The sequence below is a fragment of the Chanodichthys erythropterus genome, chromosome 6, assembly GCF_024489055.1.
Source record: "Chanodichthys erythropterus isolate Z2021 chromosome 6, ASM2448905v1, whole genome shotgun sequence".
Taxonomy (NCBI): Eukaryota; Metazoa; Chordata; class Actinopteri; order Cypriniformes; family Xenocyprididae; genus Chanodichthys; species Chanodichthys erythropterus.
In genome coordinates this window covers 4,044,833-4,065,700 of record NC_090226.1, presented here as the reverse complement: position 1 = coordinate 4,065,700, position 20,868 = coordinate 4,044,833, and the positions used below count along the sequence as shown (strand labels likewise).

Genomic DNA, 20,868 nt, shown 5'->3' with positions numbered 1-20,868 from the left:
CCACTCAGAGCAGTTAGCGACAAGGACTTCTAGTATTTTCTGATGACAAATATTCACCTCGTGGCTCTTCTTTACACAATAAACATTCATTGCACAAATGGGTGTGGAAATGAGGAAATCTCCTTTATTTGTCGACAGTGTTTAAGCAAAGGCTTCTTTATTAATAAGCGAGATATGGCTCTATATTTTTTTATTAGCTCCATTTAATTTGTGATGGTTTGACACATTGAGCCATAGAGCTTATGTGGTTGATGCTTGTTGAAGTCTGGCTTGTGTAATTTCCTGATCATGTTGTTTCTACCTTTTCCGGTCTTTTACTGTTCCAGTTATTGAAAGAAATTTGGATTTCTAAAGGGTTTTTAGCACATTGTTCTAAAGTTGGATTGTTCAGGTCATGGCTGACATTCTAGGAATAGAATTAGAAATGTAACAATACACTCTCTTTGACAAACCACTTGATTTGAGGTATTATCGTCATTTGTAGCACTAATTATGATCAAAAGAAAATAGCGATTCACTCAATCTTTGATCATTCTGCTCATTTTTTTCCTCCTTTTAGAACTCCAGGGATATGGTACACTGAGCATTGTCCCATGATTCTGTCATCGTATGCCTTCGTACCTTGTTCCTGTGAGTTCAGAGGTTTCACTGTGACGCACAGGACACGCACAAGTTTTTGGCTCCATCTTCAAAATCCCCTTCGCTCAGAGCACACGAAAAATCCCTCCTCTCTCTCTCTCTCTCTCTCTCTCACTCTCTCTCTCTCCCTCTCTCACCATTCTTTAAATAACTCGAGTTAATGTGGAGCCAGAGGAATCGTGATGTTCAGGGAATGTGAGGACATGCCATGCAGACGTTCACACACAGCTTTGCTTCCATATCTATCCCTTAAGTCAGGTGTGTGTGTGTGTGTGTGTGTGTGTGTGTGTGTGTGTGTTCAGTCACTGCTGGCACATTTGGCACAAACAGCAGCTCAGAGTTGAGGGTTGATGGAAAGGTAAATGGAGCACTCAGTCCTGAAATGCTGCCAGGAAGAGATTGGCTGAACGACTAACAAAAGCTGTGTTTCTAATGTTTTCTCACCACTGTCAGATAAAAATGATGTACGGTAATCCCAAAAAGTTTTTTGGACACTTAAAAATGTCTGAATGTCATTGATACTACGTATCAAAGCAAATGTCTTCATCTTAGGGCTGCACGATAATGGCAAAACTGATATTTTTCTCAAAAATGATAATCATGATTGATTAATAATGACAATTGTTCTCAAAGAATTGTCAAATGAAAAATGTTTTTTGGGTAAATAAGCAGAGGGACAATATGGCAGACAATTATGCTTAATTGTATTTTAATCATGTTTTTTTGCTTTTCTCGATTAATTAATCATGCAGTCCTACTGTATCTCTATCTACTTGGTTTGATGTTTTATATCCAATACAATGACATTCAGACATTTTAAGTGTGGCTTAAGTGTTGAAATATTTTTTTGGTGCCACAGTATCTGATTGGGTTTATTTTGACTGTGATCTTGTATTACAAAACACAACAATGCTAAAAACATCTCTGTATCCCACTTAAATTTCCATCCAAATACAGGGCTCCAGACTAACATTTGAGAGCAGTGGCGCTGGTGCCACTAAGTTCTACAGAAGATGGCACCAGCACCTGATTTGGTGGTAAATCATAAAGGTAATTTAATCATATTACCATTGTTTTGCATTAACAAGTGCTGTTACTAATAATATTGTTACTAATAATATTGCTGTTACTAATAATAATGACATGCTTTTGGCAGCAATAAGCTTGAATTGAGATGCAGATAAAATTAACTTAACAGTAACGTGCAAAAACATTTTTATAGGGAAAAATTTAAATATTCTATTCTTATTAAATGTACCATACTAAACTGACCGACAGCTTCAGTGAGTATAAAATGAGCGCTCTTTACTTTTGTTTTTTTTTATGAGACTTTTCCTACTTTTTTCCTACTTTCAGTCAACCTGGCAGAAAAAAAGGTGACAAAATGCAATATTTTAGTCACTGTCTGGTGCCCTGAAAAATGTTTTTTCATGTAATATTGTGTGATCATGCTTGGCTTCTTAGATGAAAACCGGACAATGAATAATCTTCATATAGCATTTTATTGAACATACACATGTGGCTGATTTAGTTTTATAATTCTATACTTTGTAATATTTTAGTGTTGTATGTTTATCATTTATGTCAACTGCAGTTTGAAATGATCAGACTTCAAAAACATTTAGCTTTAAGTTGTGTAGTTGCATTCAGCCTGGTGAAGAACTAGTTAAAGACTTGTGCCCCGGCGGTGAGAGTGATGGAAACAAAAGTGACAGCAGAGTTTTGGGTGAAGTGAGAGGTGATCTGGAGACTGGCCGGAGTCATCACACACTTGTCTTCTCCCTGCTTCTCTTCAGCAGAGATCTGAAAGGATAATTAACAACGCTTATGGCTGTCTCTCCTCAATGTAGTCTTCATTCAGATCTACCCCACGAAGGACTGAGACTAGCCTGACATCCACGTCAACTACCTGGCGAGCTTTTTATTGATATAGGAGGTAATATAAATCAGTCACATTGCGATTAATGATTTTTGAATGCTGTTTGGAGTGAGTGCAGAGTGATTGTGGAGAGAAAATGCATGAAATTAGAAATCAGAGTGTTGAAGGCTATTCATTAGATTGGTGCTATAAAAAGCAGTGTGTCTTGACATGGCAGTGAGCATTATTAAAAATACAGACAAAGCCGATGTGCAATATTAGCCAGATTTGTAAACTCCCAAAGGTCCTGAAAACGAATGATAAGCTTCTGAGAGTTGCTTTGTCCATCTAAAGGTCATAAGTCAAGATATCCATCCAGTCCACCTTTTTTCACATTGTGTCACCTAATTTGTCTGTCCAGGGAAAGTGCGGGAGATCTCCCCCTCCTCCTGACCCTGCGGTCAACTGTAATCTGCTAAGAGTTATGTGGGAGGTGACGTTCACCAGCATCCAGATGAAGGAGGCAGGGACATGATAAAGCTTTTTGAAAACTCCAGCAGAGTTTGGCGTAGGAGAGAGATTCTCACCAGCTGTGTCCCCGGAGAGCTATTTTTTGCTATTAATGTGTCCGCTGCTCTCGCTTTAGCCTTTAGCTGTACAGCAGAGCAACGTGGGTAACTGGGTTAGCGGCCTCCTATTACTGAACTTTAGGAGGTGGGAGAGGAAAGGCGATGGGGTGTTAAAGAATGAGAACACTTTCTCCCGTTAACCTTATCACGCCATTCAATCTCAGCGTCCTCTGGGAGCTCAACCAGATGCGGGAAGAGGTGGGAGGGAAGGACATCAGATCGACAAAGGCAATGTGAGGAAGTGAAGGAGGTGAGTCAGATGAGGTTAGTTAATGAGTGAAATTGCAAGAATGGATTGGAAAATGACCTATGTTGTATCATTGTCAGGGTCCAACTTGCTTCGCCCACATAAGCGTCGCACAAAACACCGGAGTATGTGTGCTAACCCCTAAGCCACAGTTTTTAAGAACTTAAAGGCACAGTATGTAATTTTTTGCCACTAAAGGTCACCTATTCAAAACAAAGTCATAGCTTGATGACGTGGAAATGGAACACGGAATCATGGGAGATGTTTTCACCTTACAGCCGGTGGAAAAGAAACGGGACAGGACTCGGGTAGAACTCATGTATTAACGTTATTGTAGTATGAAGCAGAGCAGGGCTGAGTGCTGTGGGAGCTAAACGAGGCCGCTGGAGCAATTGCTAATGAAAGACGTGAGCGACACGGCTCGAGAGCAGCAAAACTTTTATTATGCCACAGTCGCCGCTTCTGCTTCTTCTGGTTAAGGGTATGTGGGGTAAAGCAACGCTGTTTATCATATTGGATACATTTGAGTGTGTTGAAAATTATGTTATAACTCTATTCTGTGCGTTTGCTCGGCGACTGCTACGAGACATTTGTTGCACACTGCAGTAAGCTAGATCGATATTAGAATATCATATTAATATATCAAGAAAACAAGAATCATACAATAAGACTAAACGCATTGAGCTATATAACAATTATTAGTATTCTGTCTATAAATGTATCCATACAGTTTTTCCCTTGTCTAATAAAATATATAATATATTAAAGCATCTTTTGTTTCTACAAAAAAAATAGAAATCGAGGTTAACGTGGATATGATGTCATTGATAAGAGACGCACGGACATGTTCCGTGTCCTGGGGCCAGTTGCATAAACCACTTAGACTAGTCTTAAAAGTTAAGACATAATGTTTTTCTTGAAGAGTGGTCCTAATTTTTTAAAGTATGTTACATAAAAAGGTAGATTGGTGTAATTTGAATTGGAAAAATAACATTGATTACCCCTTGGTTAACGCAAGTTGGTCAAACTAGTTCTTAATACACAGTGTTAATATAGTGACTAAGTTTATGCAACTGGCCCCTGGTTAAAATTGCTTATTTCTCTGGATTTAAACATTGCTTAGAAAAATTTGGTATAATGTAAGTGCACAAGTCAACAAAATATCTAACACTGTTCTAGTTGTTTTTGGACATTTAAATCCAAGAATCTTACATATTGTGCCTTTAAGAATCTCTGGGAACCAAAAAATGTGTTTTGTCCGATTAGTGATATGTTTGGAGATGATATGGACACCATCTTAGAAATGTTATTTTATATGAGAATATTTAAATATAATTATTCATAATTACATATTTTATTATACATTTAAATAAATCAATCATTTAATTTGTGAAATGGAACAGAATAATACAAAACAAGTTGAGTACTATTGACATTAGTAATAATTCTTACCATCAGCATTTTTGTGAGAAAACTGAATTGAATACAAAGCTTCAGTCGATAAATCAACATTTTTTTTGAGAATGGCCCTGACACAACCGTATACTCCAAGCCATTTGAAAACTTAAATTCAATTCAATTCACATTTATTTGTATAGAGCTTTTCACAAAACATATCGTTTAAAAGCAGCTTTACAGAGAATGCATGTCAAAATTACAATATTAGAAGAATGCAGTTAGCAAATAATGTAATCATTTGTGCAATTAATTTACAAACACTGTTAGAATTTAATTTTAAGGTAGAAGCTATGAGCTCCTGGAAAAATGAAATACATCAACAATAATTAAGATATATAGAAAACATTTATTTATATCACCATTTAAACATTTATATCACCTTAATCTCAAAGAGAAAGACTAAACCATTATTCATGATGAATGTACTTTGCTAAATCATTAGACACCTTTTTCAGAATGTTTGACTCCCATAAAATGAGATAAACAATGGGAAAAATTCTAATTCCAATAATTTACAGAGCGTGTGGCCTGTGAAAACATTCCTTCCCAGGAGGCTAAATGCTGATTCAATGTGTAGTTTTGTTTTGTTCTCGTTTTACCAAGTAGGGTATTTTTACCAGACGTACATACCTAAGAACAGATCGAAATGTACGACCTCTTGACAATATCAGTAGGATGGCTGCTTTGAATATAGGAGCTGGAGAGCTTCCCTAGTGAAGGAGAGCATGAGCGTCTCTGTGTGTGGGACTGGATGATTCAGCAGCTAAAGAGAGCCTCCAAGTGATTATTGGAACAAAAGGAGGCACAATGGGGTGTTGCGGGGTAGGAGGTTGTCCTGGAAAAGGAGGTAAACTTTTATGTAACTGTGTCGTGACATCGTTCCAAGGAGGACGCTGTGGGTTTTTGTTCTTGGAACGCTATTTGTCACCAGTGTGTCATTCCGTGTCACAACATCATGTGGAGAGGTGATTTCGAGAAGAGACTAGGTGATTTGCAGTGCTCGGTTGCTGTAGGAGAAGTCTCAGGCGATTACTGTGGCAGAAATGTTGGATATAATTATAGGCAGAGATGTGAATAGTGTCAATTTAAAGTCTGTCTCTAAGACTTTTTGTTGTATGCATCCAAAAGGGAAATATTAATTGGCCAAGGCCAACAGGTCAAAAATTCCTCCTGTCTCCCATTGGAAAAGACAGATGAGACATATAGGAAGGCAAACTTGGATGCTACAAAGTATGCCAGAGAGCAGCCGGATCAAAAGCACTTCTCCTGCCAAGACATGAAGCAGATCCGTACAGTATGTGCTGCCACTTACACCTTACGACCCGAAATAGGGACTTTGAGCCAACAAACTTTGTTAGTTGTGTTTGTGTAGTCAAGCTCAAGAGAAGCCTCACAATCTCTCTGAGACGTTATTGGGAACACTGACAGCAAGGAGAAAAGCGACAGAGAAAAAAAAAACCAGGAGTGCGTTTTTAGGACTTGCTTACGTGCAGGTAAAGCGTCGAAAGGCTGAAAGAAAGAAAAAGAGGGATCATCTCATTCCAGCTCTATTCAGTCGGTTTCAGAGTCTCGTCTGTTTGAGTAAACATTTTAGTTTGCATCTGGAATGTGCAATTTAAGAGGGCAAATATCCTGTTAAGCCCTCACGAACAGCAGCAAACCCAGAGGTTAGTTTGTGTTTGCTGAATCTGTTAGAGAAAAATGAAGCAGGATGTCCTGTCCCATTTGAGTTGTGCTGCTTGACAGTTCCTCTTGAAAATTTGTATATTTTCCACATAATGCTGAGTCAGCATGTATTGTGGCCCTTGGTGTCTAATGAGTATTCTCATTCGTTGCTTTCTGACAAATATCAGCACAATCAATTTGACACGTTTCGCATAAAAACGCCAAGCTTTCCCACAGAGCATTGTACAGTGAGAAACAAAGTTTGTGAAAAGCAACAATAGTTTCTCTCTGGCTGGCTTTATGTTTGTGCATCTCTCTGCACAGGACACTGCATGCCGTTTGTTCGGTTTCTTTTATTTCTTTGTCTGACATGCCCTTGACTGCGTCTGCGTCACACACTCTTTCTTCCTCCAGTTGCTGGATCTTTGGGTCTGCGGAGGTGGAGAATATAGTCAACCATCCATGCTATTCATTCATCTTCATTTCCATTAGAATATGTTTTTTTTTATTATTCTCCACTCTGGCATGTAGCACTTTTTTATTCATCATTATTTACTTTATTTCATTGCTGATTAGTACCTGGCACATTGAATTGTGACACACTCTAATCAAAATTCAAAATTAGAAGCTAAGTAATAAAAGCCTTAAATGACTACTTTGTGCAAATTAAGAGTGGGACAATAGTTTGCGTTTAATTTATTTCCATTTATTTATTAATATTTAGTTTATTTATCCATTACTGTTTTAATTATTATTTATTCCTGAACTTCAAGCAGAATTGTTTACTGACTGAATGAAATTGGATTTTAAGTAATTGCAGAAGAGGTAATTATAAAGATGTCCACCAAGAATTCCCGGCAGAAAAGACTGTAGCAGCCGTTCCTGCTGACGGAGGTTTTATCAGCTCACCCATCCCCCACAATTCCCTTTTAACCTTCCATCTATTGGCCTGACCTTGACTAGCACTTTCCTGTCATTCGCTTAAGGACAGAGCGCAGGAGTAACTAATGTTCCTCACCCTCTTTTTCCGCTCTTTATCTATCATTTTCTATTCATAACGTGCTTCTCCTTTCTTGTCTTTCATAAAATGACGGCAAACAGTTTGTGATTAAGTGATTGCAATCACAAAATGTTCTTCGATCACAGATTTGTTCCTCAGCAGCCAGGTCAGTTTCAGCAAGAGGACGGATGTGTCGCGGGACTCACATTCTGTATGGATTTATTTTATTACGTGATAGTGTTTACCAATAAATCTTTTTGAATTTCAGTGATGACCATCGAATCATCAGATTCTGCTCATTAGTATGCCGGAAACATCTATAAAATCTCCATAAAGCCTGGCACTGCTGAGGCAGTAAAAAGTTTATTTTCAACTTAGAGGGTAATGATTTGGTCCTTTTTCTCTCTGTGACTGCTCTGTTGCCTTTTCCTGAAACTGGATCAAACGAGACAGTTGTGTATTTATTTTCCACTCTTTTTTCCCCCTCCCAAGATAGAATTTCGATTAGCTCCGTGGCATATTTTCAAATTAGTGATATTCTAAATTAGCATCAATTGCTTCCCGGCCCATTTGGTATCACTCCCGACCCGCACTCAACCCAATATCCCAGCACTTCATGAAAAAAACATGACTTTTCTTTGGGATTTTCATAAATCAACAAACAAGCAGCAATAAGCCTCCATTTTCTCATTTCAGCACAAAATAATAACTTATCAAAACAATTTGTCTTGCAAGAAAATGCCACATCCAGTGTTTACCGTCATTTGGAAATGGCAATTATGTATACAAATAATGCCACTGTTTAAATTTGAATATTTGCATATTTGTGAATATGCTTAATATTGCTGATTAAGATGCAGTTAGGCTTTCTGCCATTGTTTGATCTCGACGGAGACTCTTAATGGTGTTATTAATGATGAGCAGAGTCGTGCAATGACATATTCAATCAACGCTGATGGTGACGATGAAATCTCTGAACGTAGAAGCGATGCCTAATTTGTTAATGGGCCGAAAATAGATGTTTTGTAGAATCTGCAAATTGCGGGCTTCTGGATTTAGGGTTATTAGTGTGTTTTTTTGTTTTTTTTTATTGCGTACTTTATTTTCTAGAGAAATTTTTCCTGATTGTATGGTTTTATTGAAGACTTGGAGAGTAAAATAAAATAACCGAGTGTTTAACCTCGCATAAATGAATCGCAAATTATCCAGTCTTTTTTTTTTTTTCTTTTTCCAATGCATTTTTTATGCCTTTTTTCATATCTCTCTCTCTCTAGTTTACTCTAGTATGTAGGTGGAAGTGCCGCCCATGGCAAGGGTAAAGCTACGGCCGACCCTGTGGAGCTCAGCCCTTACAGCACATCACTAACAATCATTAGCTTTTATTTGCTGTTTGCTTTTGCCTAATAAGCCCAGTAATGCCATACTATACATCTTTCTTTCTTTATTTCTCTCTTCGGCACGGTGAGGCAGAGAGCGAGTAAGGGATGAGCAGCGAGGGAGAGACGAAGAAAGAATAATTCAGAGATGGAGCCGTTGTAAGAGTATCCCTTATTTAGACATGCCCTGCAGAGCACCAGCACAATTAAAATGATTCATACTCGCCATAACTCGATAAATATTACACACAGCTTAATCAAAAATGCATATCCGTTTCACCTCACACCGTATCCTGAATGTATGCCGTCAGAAAGGTAGGGATAGAATGAGAGAGGGAGTGTGTTAAAATATTCACTGCTGTGGTTAAGAGATTAAAATGCCCTCATTAGAAAAACTGAACCTTGTAGAGGTTACTGTGTTCCATACCACCTGGAACCTTATTTTAGCCCAGAGGACTGATTAACATTGTGCCGTGCACACCACTGAAGCTATAGACCCCGTTATGGGCCTGTTTGCATTTGTTTTCACCCTACTGCTTTTAAAACAGGGCCAATCAGGCTAAAAGGATAGAAGAGCAAAACTAATAAGCCAATTAAAGCAGAGGACAGTGAAGCTTAGCATGGAGCTTTGCTAATGTGTTCCTATGTCCAGTGTATGTGTGTGTTTTGTCTATGGAGCTTTAATAATTTATAATTCTCCTCCTCTTGAGATTCTTTTAATTAGAATGCTTAAGAGAAGTGCAGGCTTTTCCATTATCTAAAGAAGTGTGTGACCGTGAGATCTATTTTACCTGCATGGATGTTATGTTGATTACATTGAGCTGGATTTAATGTAGTGAATGTTTAAAATGACATTTTCACTCGAGTTTGTTATTTTATGACACTCCCTATTTGAAGTCAGAGCTACGTTTAGTACAGATTGGTGCTTAATATTATGCTCGGCACATGCATGCTTTGGTACTGATCAATGGTTGTACTGGTTACGTCCAGGCTGATAGATTCATTTTGCATGAATCACTTAATTGGATCATATATGGATGCATTAAATCAGTGAGGGGCTAACATATAACAGTCTGCTGTTACTAAACCTGATTTACTTAATGGATGCCATTTGAGATAAGCCATAAGCAGAGATGCACAGTAATTTATGTATGACGATGCCACCTGTGTGAGATGAAGGCGTGTGCTTGCCTTATCATCAATAACACCAGAATAAAGTGATAAATCCTTCCATGTTAATATGCGTAATAATTTTGTCCTAACTATGGATCGTGGGCATGTACATGCATTATGCTTTTGACAGCGTTATAGTGCATTCAAAGTATTATTTTTTTGCAACATTTAGATTTACATATACAAATAGTAAGTTGAATGGAATTTTTTTTTGTCTCAATTTCTCCTGTAGCTGTGACTTTATATTTCTTTATTTTTTACTTTGTTTCACAATTGCAACTTCATATCTCAGTTATGATTTTACAATGAGACTTTAATGTAAATTTCATCCCATAATTACTTTTTTTTTTTCCTTTTGAGATGGAAATGGACTTCCACATCAGTTTGCTTTCAGTGAGGACAGAAAAATTACTTGACGCTTAAAATTTGTCATGTTTTGTCTGGTTAGAGCCATGAGGACGTTGTGCTTGGAAGAACTGCTGATTGTTGCTGAGATTGCAATGGATGCCAATCCATGCCTCTGATAAACTATTCAGGAAGCATCTCCTCATCTATTTCCCATTTTCAGAGAGAGGGAGAGGGCAGATGGATCGAGAGAAAGAGAAACGATCTATCCGTGGTGCACCTGTGTTTTGGGGCTTGAAAAGCAGCTTTCCCAGCATTTTTGCATGAAGGCGTGGCAGCCAATCAGAGCTAATGACCAGGTTGCTTTGCTCATCAGCGATCGCCTGGGCGGATGGACGGTCTCTGTGCCTGCGTTTGGTTTAGCCACGCGGCTCATGCGCTACCAGCTGGAGTACCACACAAACTGCCTGATTAAAAGTAGCCCTCTCAAGACCCCTGAGTTCTCATCCTGAATGCCAAACTACAGGACTCCGGGACTGAAATGATAATGTGTTGAAGCAGCTCGGCCAAATATGGAATGAAGCTAATGGAGCATGAGGCGGTTCTTTTAGAGTTCTAGTTGTGTTGGAGAGGGGTGAGTGACGTCCTCTCTCTCACACTGTCCTTATCAAATTAAAATAGCTAAAAAGTGGTGTTAATTATAGCTGGGTATGTTATTGGCAGGTACTAAAGAGCTATACTCTGTATGCTTTAATGCCTTGTTTTCTCATTTTGGATTTGAGCATTTATAGTATAAACCAGGGGTGCAAAACTCAGTTCCTGGAGGGCCACAATCTGCAGAGTTTAGCTTCAGCTCCAATTAAACACACCTGATTCAGCTATTCAACGTCAATCTACAGGTATGTGTGTTGGAGCAGGGTTGAAATTAAACTTTGCAGGACTGTGGCCCTCTAGGTATATACCTCTGGTATAAACAGTTATTTTTATTGAGGGGAAAAAAACTAGAGTTCCCATGTCAATGGAAAATTTCAGGAAATTTTAAAAATACAATTTCCAGGCTTGGTAATTTCTGCATTAAAATCTCAGACCATTAATTCTGTCTTTTGGGAGACTTTATCACAAATAATATTGATTGTTTAAATCATTTAATCGTTTACATTTTAAGGATTGGTATTGATTACATATGGAAATCCTTCACCACAATCTCTGTAAAATGATTTAAAGGGGTCCTTGATTATGATTTCACTTTTTTAACTTTTGAAGTAACATTTTTCTTCTATCACTTTCAGTGTGGTTTGAATGAAGTCTGTGTTTTGCAGTGATAGTCCCTAAGACAGTTCTTTTCATCTGAGAAGCACAGGCGAACATTGCACTTGCTACACAGTGTATTTGTGTATCCATTATTGCAGTGTCTGCAGCGTCCTCTCTCTCCAGTGGATGGTGGTCCGATGACATCTTGGCATTCTGAAATGGAAAAAGTAAAAATATGGGTCTTACATTGTAGTAGTTAAACTGAAAGAATAGACAGGATGGTAGACCATGTGTCGAGGTTAGAGATCTAAGTATTATCCACCAAAGTATTATAATTTCAATGCAAAGGCTAATCAAAATTCCACTACTACATTCAAACAATACTGTCTGGCTGGCCTATTATGCTCTCTACTTATCATACTAAAAGAACACATGCATCCCCCCCAGAGCACTTACAGGTTCATATTCAAGACCATTCACACCTGTCCCTGAACAATGCAACGGGCACCCCCCTCCCCCCTCAAAAATCCAGAACATTCAGAGCCTGTTTTTCGCTCTCCTAATGCTATAAACTGCTACTTCGGCAACACTCATAAAAAAATCTCAATATCATTTAGAAGTTAAAAAACTACAAAGATACAGGGAGTTTCACATACAATGTATTCCTGTGTTTAATTATGGTATAAGCTAAACTAAGTACTAATTCAGTTCAAATGAATCATCTAACAGTTTAAATTTAAATTTGTGACCATGTGAGAAGTGCAGTGTCCTTATGTAATGTGTAAGAAGCACAGGCTATTTTGACTACCACTCTGGCCCAACGTTGTAGAATTACAACATGGACTTAACAAGCTCTAAATCAAATTTGATGAATGTTTTCCAAAATGACTATATATGTATATGTTCTAGACATTGTAATAAACACAAAAAAATATGTAAGGAATTTTACTTACTTGAACCTTGATGACATCCAGTCATGCAAAAAAAGGAGATGAGCTCAACGCGAAGTTTGCAGGTAGAGTGAGTTCATGGCCAGATGACCGGACCTATAAACACTTTTTCTATCCAATAGCATTGTGAGGACAAACAATAGAACCCATTAACTATGTAAATGTGGTCTTGAGAAAAAAACAAAACAAAAAAAACAAACATTTGCAGGCTTTTTTTTTTAATTTTCGAAAGTGATATTGTAATTCTGCAACAGTGGGCTTTACAGGGTTAAAGGGACACACACAAAAACGGCTTGTTTTTGCTCAAACCCAAATAGGGGCAAATTCTGTAATTCTACAAAATCTGTATTCAGGGTATTTTGAGCTGAAACTTCACACACACACATTCAGAGAACACCAGAGACTTGTGAAAGGGGGCATAATAGGTCCCCTTTAAAAAAAAACAATGATTTTAAAAATATTCAAATATATTTAATACATTTTTTGTGTTGGTAAACGACTTGAAAAGTCATTGAAAATTCATTAGTGGGATCTCTGAATCTCTGATTTATATTTACACTAGTTAGGAGCCAAATAAATAAGTAGTTTTTAGTGTTACCCCAAATTTCTATATTTGTGCATTTCTACTCCATGCTGATTAGAGTCCAGCACTTTCTAAAGGCAAAAAGAAAGGCAGAGATTTTTTTGTCTTCTTAACAGCTGCAGGAGACATCTGAGTAATAGCTTTCAGAGTTCCACAAAGGATTGGCAACAAACACAGGAAATGGGGAAATTTTTCCGTAGGTGCTCCGAGAACAAGTTCTGAGGTGAAATTAACTGAAATTCTTCAAACAAACTTCAAAACTCCCTCTGGTGGTCGCATCTCTTGGTCCAAAGCTGCGTTTGATGGAGGAGTGTGAGAGAGAGAGACAGACAGACAGACGAGAAGAGAAAGGCATTTGAAAGCTGCTTTGCTTACGTTAGTCCATATGGCGGCATTCTGCTGCCTGATTCACAGCGCAAGCGCATCCTTGAATTTTAAGCGATTGTTTGGGATTCTATTATGTGGAATCCTCATTTCCATTGCCTCTGTTCTTTGACCTACAGAGGATTACTGTGTCCCCTCTGCGTGGCTTGCTGTTTCATTCCCGCACACAGGCCTGTGAAAGATCACATCAGTTAGTTCAATTACTGCAGCCATAAAGAGCGCCGTGCATCTGTGTGCGTGTGAACGAGTCACGAAAACCCACCCTATGCAAAAAACATGCTGTCGCTCTCTCTCTCTCCAGGGCGAGCCAGAAAGAGCAGACGCATCTCTCAGCTTTGATTCCCCTCTGGGTCTCTCTGACTGCCTTTATAGTGAGCGCTTGAGTGCTGTCAGCGGCTGTGTGTCTCTCCGCTCACCGCAGAGTTCACGGTGAAGGTTTTGAAGCGGTGACACTGCTTCTGCGCTGATAACAGTGTGAAATTAAAATCCCTCTTTCTGATGACGAGGAGAGCTGTTTCGCTAATCCTCAGGGGTTTGAAGATTTTTTTTTTTTAGTGTGCAAAGGGGACGAGCGGTGGTTAGAGGTGCTGGAGGGGCTGGACTAGGGTTGCTATGTTTGTTCTAAATTAATATAATTAAAAACATTAATATAAATACAAATTGTTTAAGATGTGCTACTGATCGTAGTTTTTTCGTAGTTTTTTGTTTAAAGAAATAAATACTTTAATTCAGCAAGGATGCATTAAATTGATCAAAAGTGACAGTAAAGATATTTATAATGTTACAAAAGTTTCTGTTTCAAATAAATGCTGTTCTTTTGAACTTTCAAAGAATCCTGCAAAAATGTATTTCCATATTTTCCTCAAGAATATAACTGTTTTCAACTTATAATAAAATAAAAATAAAAAAAAGATGAGATAATAAAGATAATAAAAGAAGTACTAAGCATCAAATCAGCATATTAGAATGATTTCTGAAGGATCATGTGACACTGAAGACTGGAGTAATGATGCTGAAAATTCAGCTTTGATCACAGGAATAAATTACATTTTAAAATGTATTAAAATATAAAATAGTTGTTTTAAATTGCAATATTATTTCACAATATTGCTGTATTTTTGATTAAATGCAACCTTAGAGAGACTTCTTTAAATAACATTAAAAAATCTCACTAACCTTAAACTTTTAAATGGTGGTTTATGACCTCCATGTATATCATATTTGTTTAGTATTATGATAGTCTGGTGCATTTTCACAGTGAATTGATGATACCGAAGGATGACACTTATTCTCTGCTTTTGCTCTGAATTTGGTGTGACTTCCCGGTCTAGACGGATCTTTTAGTCTTGCCTTGATATTTACTTCGATGCTTATGACCAAACCAGACAAATTCATTGAAGTTTATATAAAGTGTGTCCTTCCTTTTTAATTATGTATACTAATTTGTACTTGATTGTAATTTTAGACAGTTAATGTAGTGGGGATAAATAGAAATAGAAACTACACCACATCTGAATTTCGATTGCCGCATTTGCACGGGATAAATGAAGCCTGTGATTTTACTCAAATTTATTGACTTATCTCCTGGATATGATGTCATTTACATTTCACCAGGTTAAAATCTAATAGCTCAAGCTTTATGCTTGATTTATTTGTAACACATTAACTTTGAATCATGATGTGAACCCCCTCGCTTGATTGCGCACTATTTTGGTATTGCTTGGAAATGTCTTGTTGTTCTAGGTCTAGCTGTATGATATATCATAAACAGAAGAATTTTCATTACCGCATAATGCTATACATATCATCCATCTAATCATTCTTTTTATTTTTGCTCCTCTGATGGTTTTCAGCTTTCTCTTTCTGCAAATTGTATAGTTGTATGGTGTATAGCGATATGACCCAGCACCCAAAATACTATCAAAACACTCCAGCGCAGCCTCCATTCTTTGCGAAAGATGCTAAAAAGGCGCACAGGAAGCAAAAACGACCCCATTCGCACAGGACTAATATTATCACAGGACCTCGGTGTTCGGCAAAATATGGTAGGTCAACTGCGGGGGAATTTTACTTTACAAATTACAGACATGGCCGATTCACACAAGATTAAGATCACAGACAACCTCTGCAATTATTACAAATGACTAGAGGTCCCCAGATATTACTAATCCAGTGCGAATAGGGCTGAAGTCAGAATTGCATGATGATAACTCGCAATTGCAAGAAAAAAGTTGACTTGCAAGGAAAAAATTGTGACTTCATATTTTTTTATATTGTGCAATTCTGAGAAAAAAGTGAGAATTATGAGATAAAAAGTCACAATTACCGTTTTTCTTTTCTATATATATATATAGTATATAATATATATTTATTAGCGGAAACAAGCTTCCATAGATGTTTCCATTTATTGTATTGGAGAAATGACAATCTGTTTGTCCTAAAATGTCCTTTTCATGGGGTGCACTTACTTTTTCACAGTACTCTAGGTAGGACCAGCTAATCTGAGGAACAGGAGTGCTAAAAGAATCGTTAGTTGGAATCTGAATCGGACTCAATTCCTTGTGCTTCCCAACCAAATGCAGCACATCAGTTGATTTTGTGGGTGAGGTGAGAATGCTGTTTTCTCTCAGGAGGCTAAAGTTCATAGCGGTCGATCGTTCAAACGCCCACCCAGAAAGTGTCTTCTCTGTCTCTCTTTCTATCTTTTTTCCCCAGTACTGCTGACAGAGGTGACAGAGTAGGACATTGGCGATATGGCATTAGGCGTCTCTCTCTCGGTCATTGTCTTTCTCTCTGAAAGGCTGTTTGCACTAAAGCTGCTCTTTAAAAATAGAGCCGTCTCTCATCCCCGTGAGGATGTGCCTTCTCACAAACAGAATAACATCCTCTTTCTCACAGGATATACCTCCTGATGTCCTTTACTACTTTCTCTCTCTCTCTATCCTTCTCTTCCTCGCTGAGTGTTGCTAATAAATAGAGTTCTGAACTCTTGAATTGCAAATGCTCTGATGTGGGTCATAAATCTTGTGTGTGTATGTGTCATAACTCTGAATCGGAGGTTTGTGTGCGTGCGTGTGTGTGTTTACGTCGTTGGTGACTTTAGAGGCACAGGGGCAGGACTTTCCACTTTTAGGAGAGTTGCAAAGGGACCCCGAGGCCTGAGCGTCATGTTAATTCATTCATTTATTCATTGGGCGAGAGAGAGAGTGGTACACCAAAGGCACTCGCTTGTGTTATCTCAAGTGCCTTTTTTGCCATGCTATTTGTAAAAGAACCAATAACGTTCCCCCTTTCCCAAACACGCAGCCTTTCTCTTTCCCTCAAGAAAAGAGCACAAGAAAAATAGCCTGAAAGAGTGTGAAATGAAACACAAACGAGAAAGTGAGGCAGAGTGCACAAGCGTTTAGCGGGGTGTGAGGGGGCCGCTCTGTGGCCTGCCCTGTTAGTAATGGATTGGTTTTATGGAGATGGAGTACACGGTGGAGTTTGGTGCCAAGCACAGGGACAAACCCTCCTGAGAGTGGAGATGAATTAAAATTGGCCTAACCACCTCTACAAAATGGGGGTAGAAGGAACGCTTGGGCCGTGAGGAGGAGCTGATGCGGGTAGATTTACTATAGCAAAAACATTTCATTTCTGAAAGCTGGCTTGTTTTGTTCAGTGACGCTTGCAAGTATTGCACTTTATCTCATATGGTCACATACAGTCCTTTCACACAATTCATGGAGCATTCAAACTTTACTCTCACAGTGTTGTTTTAATTTTCAAACTTTTATGTGGTTTGCAGCCAGTGATTAACCAATAATCTTAATCTCTAATCTTAAACTAGTTCTTGAACAAATTTGAGTTGAGAATCCATGTTCAATGAGTGAATTTTTTTTTTTTTTGTGACGTCAAATCGATCACCAGAACTTTTTTCTCTTTTGCTTACTTTTCAGTGTTCTTCCTGATTTCTTGCCGACTAGTAACCTTGTATAACCATATATATATATCAAATCAACTTAAATAATTAATGTGGTTCAGATAACATAAAATTTTTCTGTTGATTAAATCAATCACCTTCATTGCATTAACTTGAATTTTTAATTTCAATAAACTCAGAATTTTAAGGCAACCAGGTAACTTTAAGTTAAACTAACAATTGTTTTTTTACAGTGTGTGTGTGTGTGTGTGTATATATATATATATATATATATAATTAGTAATCTTGTATAACCTCACAATACAAAATCAAAATTTACTCACTTTATTTTTGTAACTATCTCTGATCTTGTTGTATACGATTCATTGGTGCATGTTATCATGTTATTTTACAATTATGATAAAGATGTTTTTAACCTATCTTACCACAGAATATAATAATTTCCCCTTCTCTTCAGCTCAGAAATAATTTTTCTTTTCAGATGATGTCATCAAGGCTGCATACATGGAAATTAAAAATATTAACCAGTAATATCTCAGCTCAATATCTCTTATTTGCATTTATATACATTATTTTTATATACTGTATAACACTGTTCAAAAGTTTGGGGTCGGTAAGATTCTTTTATATTTCTTCTGTTCTGCTTAAAAAAATTTAATTTCTTAAAAAAAATAAAAAATAAAAAATAAAAATAAAAAATGCTGACCCCAAACTCTTGAACGGTATGTATTTGGTTTTGCATTAAAATAGCCACATATGGAAAATAAAATTTGTTGAGAATAATATTGCATGTATCTAAGCCAGTGTGGGTCGAAGAGAGTCTCTGAGCTAACCCCGTTGCCCATACCAGAACATTAAACATCGTCTTATTCAGTTGCACCTACAGTAGAAGGAGGACCACCAGAGAGTTTGGGCTCTGTTTCAGGAGGTTGCTATTTTTGGTGTACAGGTGCTGCGATGTTCTATGTAAAACTCATCGAAAGCTCGGCACACATGTGAAATTCATAGACACTCGAGGAAAATAGATGAAAAACTTTCAGCATGGACACGATCTGCCGAACTCACATTTTAGTGATATCTTTAGATGCTGTTTGAATTCTTTCAAGGAGACTCTCAAACACATGACCTTGTACAGGGCCTTTTATACTCCCATATACATCTGAAAATACAATTAAAATTATTTATTTTTTGCACTCTTAAAGTCAGTGTAAATTGCTATTTGCAGCTCGTTTTACTTCTATAATGTAACATATTTCCTATGGAATTAGAAAAAAATGTAGGGTGGATCGTGACTTTAGTGATGTCAATGAAAAAAATTGCCTTCTGTATACAAGTTACGAAGCAAATGTAAACTGGCGTCTTGTCAATTACACTTTTTCCTTAAGTTAATATGGAAGGCACATGACGTAGCGTAAGCTTTTTGAACTGCGAGAGGTTTACGCTTTCTGCATGCGCTGAATATGGAAGGCGGTCTGGCGAAAGCTCTACATTCGACTTCATAACTTGTTTAAATATGAATTTTTAAATTATTTTTTTTTAAACAAATGCATCGCTTTGCTTCAGAAGGCCTTTATTAACACTACAGAGCCATGTGGAGCACATATTTATGATGCATGGATGTGGATGGTGTTCAGCTCATACTCATTGAACCCCATCACTGCCATTATAAAGCTTGGATACGTCAGGATATTTATTAATATTTCAGTGATTATGTTCATCAGAAAGAAGAAAGTCATATACACCTAGGAAGGCTTGAGGGTGAGTAAAGGTTGGGCTAATCTTCATTTCAAAGTGAACTAATCCTTTAAGTAAAATCACCAATGAATTGTTCACAACAAGACCAGGACCTATTCTTGTTCTATTCTAAGATGGCTGGCAAAGGTTGTTTCCCAACAAACTAAACAACCTCTCATCTGCATGTGTAATCAGAATGCTGTGGGCTCAGGAATCCTGCCATGATTAGCACCATGTTTTCCCCCCATTATACATATTTATTGCCATTTACTAATTGGTCTCCTTCTCTTTTCTTCTCTCTTTCCTCTTTGCTGTTTCGTTGGATGCTCTGATGATGGCAATAACCTCTTCCACTTTCTCTTCTAATCCAAGGTAAGACATTAAATTAAAATTTTCCTCGCAGCTTCCTGCAACTCCAGACTAGATAATGAGGCTGTTTTAACTGAGATAGATTGACACAAGACATCTTTTTGAGAAGACTCCAAGAAACTTCGCTCCAGGGGTTGGACTGACGCACTCATAGCCGTCCAGTTTCAGTCATGCCAGCTGGCCTCTGCCAGAGTCCTCTCATACTGAGAGTCCACTCTCCCCAGATGAATGCTCTTCATTCAACTGCAATTGCGTATTCTTTCTGAGGCTCATGTAAACATTTATCAGAAACACAAAGCTGGAAATTGCTGTCTTTCCCTGTTGCTGACACATTGTCCTGCATTTATTTTTCTGAATATCAAACTGTGGCCATCTATCTATCTATCTATCTATCTATCTATCTATCTATCTATCTATCTATCTATCTATCTATCTATCTATCTATCTATCTATCTATCTATCTATCTATCTATCTATCTATCTATCTATCTATCTATCTATCTATCTATCTATCTATCTATCTATCTATCTATCTATCTATCTATCTATCTATCTATCTATCTATCTATCTGTCTGTGTCTGTCTGTCTGTCTGTCTGTAATGACTTGCAGTTTTCAATTAGTGAGTCAGATGTTGATTCAGTAACCGTTTTATTCAGTGAACGATTTGTCAGAGTGATTCAAACTGGAACCTTGTGCGTCATTTGCTTGTGAATTAGAGTATGCTGGTCACGCTGTGCGAATTTCTCCCCTCCTTTAAAAAACATGTTGTTTCCCATTATTTTGCATTACATAGTCTTTTTTTTTCTCTCATCACAATTAATTCATATTGCAATCCACGTTCACTTCTCGTTATGGCACTGGAGATCCTGCAGTGGCTGAAAAGCAGTGCAGCAGATGCTAAAATTCTATTTTGCAATACACAAATAATAAAGCTAGTGAAGATAGTGACATTTACTTTTTGTTTTTCATTTCTTCCTCTACTCACAGAGTCATAATTGTGTCTGAAGAGAATGACACTTGCTAATTTTGTTGCTGCAAGTGTGTGTTTGTATGAAAGTGTGTGTTCAGCTGTGGTCTGCCCTAGTGAATTTCCTCCTGTTTGATCATTATTTGGCAAAGCATGAATGTCCTTCCCTTCACTTTCAGCTACACTTCACTGTAGGCCCCACAGGACCCAAAAATGCCTTCTGATTGGCATCTTCTGATGTCCCCCTCTGTGGCACGGCTCTTTTTCTTTAACTTTTATGATGTCTCACCTTCACTCGTTACCCTTTCGTCCAGTC

The 20,868-nt window shown here is 37.7% G+C and overlaps 1 protein-coding gene across 1 annotated transcript in view; it reads left to right on the top strand.

Annotated features, from left to right (window-relative positions):
- The first annotated feature begins 3,356 nt into the window (after nt 1-3,356).
- camta1b (calmodulin binding transcription activator 1b) overlaps nt 3,357-20,868 on the top strand; it is a 240,753-nt gene continuing 223,241 nt past the window's right edge. The window contains exon 1 of the mRNA XM_067387774.1: nt 3,357-3,376. The gene's annotated coding sequence lies outside the window, so the exon portion shown is untranslated. The remainder of the gene's footprint in view (nt 3,377-20,868) is intronic.